Raw genomic sequence first — 9,297 nt, 5'->3', positions numbered from 1 at the left:
CTAGACTTCTAACATATGATAAATCTATCATCACCATTTACAGGAAATATCCCAAATCTATATGTTCTTTTTCACATCGTCAGCTGCCCACATCTTGCCTCTGGGTATTGATATAAAATCTCAGCTTGCCAGCATTTCCCATCTAGTATAAATATCTCTGTCCCTAATCACTCCTCTGTGGGTGTATTAGCTCACACTTCCCAAAGAGGAAACTCTTTTGGACTCCATTAAGACACAGTCACACAATTACTGGTAGAATTTCTCCATTTATTTCCAGCTGCAGATTTAATTAAAATTAAATCCTTTTTTCTTTGTCCTTCATAATATCATAGCATTATAACTTTGCAATTATTTTGATTGTTGCAAAAAAAATTGATTGTTAAAAAGTGTCAAATCCTTGGTTTACACACTTTTCTTAATCTGCTAGTTTAAATTTTCAATTTACAGAAGAGGAAAGCAAGGCCTGGAGAGATAAAATGTCTAATCCAAGATGCCACAGTACTTTAGAGGATACATTGTGACTAGAATCAAGCCTTCTAAACCTGTACTGAGAGCTCCTTGTATATAATAGAAAACAACCTAATGTTGGTATAGCGTGGTAATGATCAGCAACATCTGATGATCTCTATGGCCATCGCTGGTGTTGCAGAACCGCAGAGAAGAGAAACCCCTGATAATCACTTACAACAGCTCCTAATCAACATAGAATTAAGGAAAACAGAGCAGAACTGGCACCGTATGGACTGACTGGCTCGAAGGAATGTGCTGGCAGATTGTAGCAGGTGCCGATACAGCATCTTAAAAGTGGTTTTCAGACAGAGTCCATATGTTGTAACCAAGCCACAGGATATACAGGTGAGACAGACAGGAATCAGCAAGCTTTCAATGTCACACAAAGGGCATTTCACTGCAAAGATTACATTTTAAAGTAGAATCATTGTCCTTTCCTTCTGTCTTGGGATATTGCAATTAGAGTGGTGTTGTCTGTGAGAGCCAAGAGTTCCAATACCCAGAGGTGTTCACCAACTCCTAAGTCACAGCTATGAAATGAAGGGAAAGCTAGCTGAGCTGCAGGTGTATGTCTACCTACAATGCGGGAGACCTGGGTTCGGTCCCTGGGATGGGAAGATCCCCTGGAGAAGGAAATGGCAACCACTCCAGAACTCTTGCCTGGAAAACCCCATAGGCAGAGGAGCCTGGTAGGCTACAGTCCATGTGGTCACAAAGAGTTGGACACGACTGAGCAACTTCCAGTTTAACAGCAACCAGTACAAGAGTGAAGAGTTAGAAAATGATATATTAGGAAGCGATGGTTTGTAATTACTATAGCTGAAGGATTCTTTTATCCCTCCTTTGAGGATTTAAAATATAGTTTATTTGACAATAGCTATAATTATGTGTAAACTCTCAGAAATGCATTAAAAATAGGTCCAGTCTAACACTGTTTGATCTTTTATTTGAAAATGGCTCACCCACTAATCTCTCTGGGGATGGTTTTCTCTCCATCCCTGCTCTCTGTTTCTAAGCAGAGGTATAAGATGCAACCCGTAGATGCTAAATGGGTTGTTCTGATGGAGAAATAGGAGGGAAGAAGAAAACAAAAAGCCAGAAGTTGCTCTCCATCCTGGCCTCCAGGATTGGTGACATTAGCTGCAGTATCAGTTCAAACTATTTCCGGTTTCCCAATCCATTTTCCAAATCTCACTCTCCACCTCCCCCAGAGCCGCACCTCTGCTCTAGCAATAAAATATCCAAATTATCTGATTCCCTTGCTTGCACAAAGTCCCACACTTAAAATTATAATCTTCCTCCTTCTCCCTCCCACCCCAGACTCTAAGAGAAAGCAGAATATTTAGCCTCAATTTCCCCTGCTGTAAAAATGGAAATTTGAAATTCTACTTAAGAGAGCTGTTATGAGGATGAAATGAGATCCTATTTGATAGCTATTAAAATAATATCTGGCATGTAACAAGGACCATATAAGTGTTTGTCAATAAGCCTTTTCATCCCTTTCTATTTTCATCTACAATAATAGCTCCACGTGGTGGTCACTACTTATGCTCACCAATAACCAAGCACCTTCTCCACTTCCTTGAAATTAATTATGGCCATAAACTATTAATAGTTCTGGTCAATGAACTGTGAATAGAGGCAATGTTTATTACTTCCTGGTGAAAGCAGATAAGAGTCAGAACCCAGTGTTTGACGCTCCTCTTCCTCTGCTTCAGTGACTGTGGAATGCCAAGCAACACAAGAACAGCTACAGGAAGGATTACCTAGACCTGTGATAGACATTATATAAGCAGGAAATAAGCTTCTGTCAAGACATTGAGATTCTGGCACTGTTCCTTACTGTACCATACCCTGATCTACCCTAACTGATATGGATTGCTGATATGGAACTTGCTTTAGCTACAGCAAATTAGGGGAACAATAATTCCCTGACTGTACACTAGAAACACCTGGGGAGCTTATAAAAATCCCAATGTCCTGGCCACAGCCCCCAGACCAAGTACATCAGAATTTCTGAGTATGAGACTCATAAGTCAGTAGCTTTTTAAGTTCCCGAGGTGATCTCAACGTGCAGCAAAGTTAAGAGCCATTGTCTTACATGGTACCATCTTAAATGTCCATCAACAGAGGACTGGATAAAGAAGATGTGGTACATATACAATCAACTATGGTTTCAACCATAAAAAAGAACAAAATTGTGCAATTTGAAGAAATGTGGATGGACCTAGAGACTGTCATACAGGATGAAATGTCAGAAAGAGATAAATATTGCATATGAACACATATGTGGAATCTAGAAAAATGGTATGATGAACCTATTTACTAAGCAGAAATAGAGATACAAATGTTGAGAACAAACGTATGGACACCAAAGGGGCAGGAGATAAACTGGGAGACTGCCATTGCCTTCTCCGATATATACACTGCTGCTGTTGCTGCTGCTGCTGCTGCTGCTGCTGCTGCTAAGTCTACTATGTGTAAAATAGACAACTACTGAGAATCTACCATGTAGCACACGGAACTCTATTCAATGCTCTGTGACCTAAGTGGGAAGGAAACCCAAAAAAGAGGGGATAACTGTGTAGCTGTAACTCATTCACTTTGCAGCAGAAACTAACACATTGTAAAGCAACAACATGCCAATAATAATTTTTAATAAAATAAAATGCATAGTATTTGCATATAAAAAAGAACCATTGTCTTAGAGTAATGCTGCAGTCTATGGGACTCTCTGGAATTTAGACATTGTGCCAAGATCCTCCAATGGCAACCCACTCCAGTACTCTTGCCTGGAAAATCCCATGGACAGAGGAGCCTGGTAGGCTGCAGTCCATGGGGTCGCTAAGAGTTGGACAGGACTGAGCGACTTCACTTTCACTTTTCACTTTCATGCATTGGAGAAGGAAATGGCAACCCACTCCAGTGTTCTTGCCTGGAGAATCCCAGGGATGGGGGAGCCTGGTGGGCTGCCGTCTATGGGGTCACACAGAGTCGGACACGACTGAAGCGACTTAGCAGCAGCAGCCGCATTCCTCTCTTCAACATCTAATATGCTTTAAGAATGCTTTCTTTACTCACTGTTCTGTTCATATTTCTTAATTGCCAAATCCAGTGAGGCAATTTCATTCTTAATTTCACTTTACCTGGCTATGATGTTGACCCTGTTCCAACTCCTGTCTACTCAAAACGTTCTCCTGCCTTAGACTGCCTGGTTTTGAATATTATTGTGTGACTTCAGCATTTTAATTAACCTATGTGTGTTTGAGTTTCTTTGTTAGTAAAAAGAGAATAATAACATTCCCTATCTCATATAATTAATTGAAGAATTAAATGAGATATAGAGTCAATACTCTGTAATTGCCTATATTAGAAAAGAATCTAAAAAAGAGTGGATATATGTATATGTATAGCTGATTCACTTTACTGTGCACCTGAAACTAACAAAACATTGTAAATCAACTATACTCCAACAAAAAAAAATTTTTTAAGCAATAGACAGTCAACAGGGGCCTACTGTATAGCACAGGGAAATCTACTCACTATTTTGTAATAATCTATATGGAAAGAGAATCTGGAGAAGGGGACGACAGAGGATGAGATGGCTGGATGGCATCACTGACTTGATGGACGTGAGTCTGAGTGAACTCCGGGAGTTGGTGATGGACAGGGAGGCCTGGTGTGCTGCGATTCATGGCGTGCTGCGATTCATGGGGTCGCAAAGAGTCGGACACGACTGAGCGACTGAACTGAACTGCACTGATGTAGATATATAACTGGATCACTATGCTGTACACCTGAAACTAGCATAGCATTGTAAATCAGCTATAGTCCAATATAAAATAAAAATTAAATTTAAAAAATATTGATTTCTCAGCCAAAAAAAAAGGCTGAGAAAAATCATTAAACAAGAAAAAAACAGAATTAAATGAGATAATGCAGGTGGGCAGTCTTGTATCCCCATTTTTTAATGTAAAACTCTGAAATCCTAAACTTCTTTTTCATAAATTTGTTACAAACTCATTGGCCAGAAAAGTCTGACCTGAACTGTCATGAAGCTATTTGTACTCTTTTGTTATCCCACTTGCTGTGAATATACATGTTTTGCTTCATAGATATTGATGTGTTTGATAACAGGAAATTTTGTCACTAATTTTTACAGAAGAGATTAAAATATATTGAAATCTACAAATTTCTGAATTCCAAAATACAGATCTCTTCCTGTAACTCTAGACATGCCTGCCTATGTGCTAACTGACCCTCTTTATGTGGCAATTCCATGGAGACCCCAAAATCAACATATCCAAAACTAATGTATCTTCTTGCAGGCTGCCCAGTCATTCTCTCCCTCCAGTGTATATCACCTCCATCCACCCAGTTGTCAAGTCAATAGCTTCAGTTCTTCTCTATCCCTAGCTCTGACAGCCAATCTTGTTTATTCTACCATCCAGAGGTCTCTTAAAAGTTGCCACTTACCATCACTGTTGGCACTGCTGGAGGTCAGACCTCCTCCTATGTAATCAACATTGAGAATTCTTGTTACCCTAATTTCATGTACCTAGAGCATATTCATAATCTGTATCCATCAGGATAAATACTTCAGGGTCTCATCATCCACTTGGATTACCGCAACAGTGATGTAGATTTATCTCCCTACTGTACTGCTCTCCGCCTCCATCCCTAAGCTCCACCCAATTCATTCTTTACCCTACACTGTAGCTAAAGCTCTTAAAGCATAAATCTATCTACATCACACTCCTGAATTGTTCTTTGTCCTCAGCTAAAAGTCCAATGCCCTAAATTAGGCTTTCTTTAATCCTCCCCTGTCAGACTCTTGCTTACTTACCCCAATGTCAGTGCTCACCATTCCCCTTTGCAACCCACTTCCTCATACTTCTTGCTTCCCACACTCCTTTTTGTTCCTTGTACTTACCATGCTCTCTCTTTCTTCCTTTGTTATTGTTTAGTTGCTAAGTCATGTCTGGCTCTTTTGCAACCCCATGAACTGTAGCCCACCAGCCTCCCCGTCCATGGGGTTTTCCAACTGAAAATACTGGAGTGGATTGTCATTTCCTTCTCCAGGGGCTCTTCCCAACCCAGGGATCAAACTCGTGTCTCCTGCACTGGCAAGCGGATTCTTTACCACTGAGCTACCAGGGAAGGCCCTTTCTTCCTTTACCCATGTCCTATATCACCAGGCATATTCCTTCTGAACCTAGACTAGATAACTTTTCCTCCAAAAGGCCTTCTTTGACTGTCCAAGACTTAGTGAAGAGCCCTTCCTGTGACTTCTTCCAATGCCACCATATGCTTTTTCTACTGTGGCATTTACCTCACTGTTATAAAAAAAAAAAGGTTATAAATACAGTTGAGATCCTAATTATCTTCTTACTAGAGCTGCCACTAACCAGTTTGGCATCTTCATGAGAATTAAGAAATCCTCTTTGGACAGTCATAGCCCCGAGGCAAGGACATCAATTGGTGAAATTATTATGATCTGGATTTCAATTTCTATTTATCTCTCTGATGGGTGCCCTCCGTGGAAAGAAGGAGGAAATCTTTCTACATGAGAAAACTAGGAAAGGGAAATTCACAGTAATAAGTTTATGATATGTGACCAAAAGTGAATAATTCAGATTTAACAAAGACAAACAGGAGACAGAATTGGAGACAGAGATAGGAACTCATTATTAGGGACTTTGGCTTATTCTGTAGGCAACGAAAGATATGTTTTGAGTAAAAAAGTAACATGGTTTTTTAGGAGAAGGAATCTATATGTAATGGGTACATAAGATGCTTTGGAGACTCATCACAAAATTTTTTTTGTGACTATGCATTTTGACAGATGTTAACTAGACTTGTTATGGTGACCATTTTACAGTATATGCAAATACCTAACCACTATGTTGTATATCAAAATTAATATAATGTTGTATGTGAGTTATACCTTAATTTTTTTTAATGCTTTGCGGAAAGGGAAGATCAGGATTAGAGAAACAAAATAAGAGACTCCTGCATATGAAGAGATCTTACTTTGAAACATAAATGTTTTCCTTCAACTTCTATATTTACAGTTATTCTCTTGCCATCACCAATATATATATTTATTTAGCTCTCATTAAGTGTCTCATTAAGGCTTCCCTGGTGGCTCAGATGGTAAAGTGTCTGCCTGCAATGCAGGAGACCCAGGTTCGATTCCTGGGTTGGGAAGATCCTCTGGAGAAGGAAATGGCAACCCACTCCAGCACTCTTGCCTGGAAAATCCCATGGACGAGGGAGCCTAATAGGCTACAGTCCATGGGGTCGCAAAGAGTCGGACATGACTGATCGACTTCACTTCACTTCACTTCAAGTGTCTACAACATCCAGAACACAAAATAAATTGATTTCTTAATTATTCAATGCTATTGAGAAAAAATTTTAGTATAGAATTAAAGATTTTAATTTCCACCCACAATTCACACCACATGCCACTATAAATTCCAAATATACTACTGAGTTAAATACTTTAAATCTGTTAAAAGTAGGTTTCTAAGTATTTCCTAAATTTTCTGAAACATAGGAAATTATAAATAACAAGCTAAGCAGGTTTGATTACATCAAACCATATCACCTGCACACACACAAAAAGCATAATGGAGATGAAGAGGAATTTGAAAGAATGAAAAATCATTCATGATTAATTTGACAGGGAAAATTTTTTTTTCAAAATCTGCTTGGAATGAATACAAATCTATATCTAAAAGATTCCAATGAACAAATAGCCCAGTGAATTAATGGATAATAACCATAATTGTAAATTTTTGCATGATTCTCAACCACATCTTGTGAGATTAATAGAACAAGTATAATTATTTCTATTGCTCATATTTTCTAAATGCCCCAAATATATTAAGTGACTTTTAGAAGATCCTCAGCCAGTATGTGGCAAGTCAAAGCTCAGCCCAATTCTTTGGATACTGTGTTCAATATCCTTTCCTCTATGTCACACTGAAATATCAATAATATAGGGCAAGGGTATAACTCAAATGAGAAAATACATTTATGAAAATTGCTAAAACTAAACTATGTGTTATTGCTAATAAGCTTAAATGACCCAAATATTTAGATACAAATAAATCAATAAGCAAATCACAGTATGTGAATTTAATTATAAGCAAAATCCCATTGAAATTGACACATTCAAGGACTATGTAGAAATATGGAAAAGATCTTTAAAAATACAGGCCAATGGAAAAACATAAGTAATGTGAAGCATTACATATTCATTGATTTCTCCAATATACATTTTGACTTGTAATCAGGAACATGATAAAAGACTATAGATTTTATGACTCAGTGGTGATTTACAAGACTGGGGTTTTGTTTTTCCTTTTCATATAATAATATTTATGACCAACCTAGACAGCATATTAAAGAGAAAAAACATTACTTTGCCAACAAAGTTCTGTCTAGTCAAGGCTATGGTTTTTCCAGTAGTCATGTATGGATGTGACAGTTGGACCATAAAGAAAGCTGAGCACTGAAGAATTGATGCTTTTGAACTGTAGTATTGGAGAAAACTCTTGAGAGTCCCTTGAACTGCAAGGAGATCCAACCAGTCCATCCTAAAGGAAATCAGTCCTGAATGTTCATTGGAAGGACTGATGTTGAAGCTGAAACTTCAATACTTTGGCCTCTTGATGCAAAGAGCTGACTCACTGGAAAAGACCCTGATGCTGGGAAAGATTGAAGGCGAGAGAAGAAGGGGACGACAGAGGATGAGATGTTTGGTTGGCATCACTGACTCAATGGACATGAGTTTGAATAAACTCCAGGAGTTGTTGATGGACAGGGAGGCCTGGTGAGCTGCGGTTCATGGGATCACAAAGAGTCGGACACGACTGAGCAACTGAACTGAACCAACTGAACCAACTGAAGCAACTGAACTATTGACTTTGATGTTTCTATTCAATGTTCACTGTCAGTTGTTAATAGATCATTTAAAACCAAAGCAAAAACCTGCCTGAAAGAAATGATACACACACACATAAAATGTCTAGGGAATAAGTATAAAGCAACTTATTTCCAAAAACAAAAAGCTATATTGAGGTATAACTGACATACAATAAACTACACATATTTAAAAAGTTAAACTTATTGGCTTTTGACATTTTGTTGTTCACTCACTCAGTCACGTCTGACTATTTGCGACCCCATGAATGCAGCACACCAGGCTTCCCTGTCCATCACCAAGTCCTGGAACTTGCTCAAACTCATGTGCATCGAGCTGGTGTTGCCATCCAACCATCTCATCCTCTGTCATCCCCTTTTCCTGCTTTCGATCTTTCCCAGCATCAGGGTCTTTTTAATGAGTCCGTTCTTAGCATCAGGTGGCCAAAGCATTGGAACTTCACTTTCAGTATCAGTCCTTCCAATGACTACTCAAGGTTGATTTCCTCTAGGATTGACTGGTTTGATATCCTTGCTCTCCATGTGACTCTCAAGAGTCTTCTCCGGCACCACATTTTGAAAGCATCAATTCTTCAGTGCTCAGGCCTCTTTATGGTCCAACTCTCACATCTGTACGTGACTACTGGAAAAAACATAGTTTTGACTCTATGGACCTTTTTCAGCAAAGTGATGTCTCTGCTTTTTAATATATTGTCTAGGTTTGTCATTACTTTTCTTCCAAGGAGCAAAGTGAAAGTTGCTTAGTCATGTCCAACTCTGCAACCCCATGGACTATACAGTACATGGAATTCTTCAGGCCAGAATAGCCTTTCCCTTCTCCAGAGGATCTTCCCA

General features: G+C 38.9%; 1 non-coding gene across 1 annotated transcript; it reads left to right on the top strand.

Moving 5' to 3' along the window:
* The first annotated feature begins 6,648 nt into the window (after nucleotides 1-6,648).
* On the top strand, nucleotides 6,649-6,720 carry TRNAC-GCA. The gene has a single exon. It is a non-coding gene; the product is annotated as a tRNA-Cys (tRNA).
* Nucleotides 6,721-9,297: the final 2,577 nt, after the last annotated feature.

The sequence above is a fragment of the Oryx dammah genome, unplaced genomic scaffold (genome assembly GCF_014754425.2).
Source record: "Oryx dammah isolate SB20612 unplaced genomic scaffold, SCBI_Odam_1.1 HiC_scaffold_26, whole genome shotgun sequence".
Taxonomy (NCBI): Eukaryota; Metazoa; Chordata; class Mammalia; order Artiodactyla; family Bovidae; genus Oryx; species Oryx dammah.
Note: the sequence above shows the minus strand (reverse complement) of the source record. Positions and strands in the feature narration are given on the sequence as shown.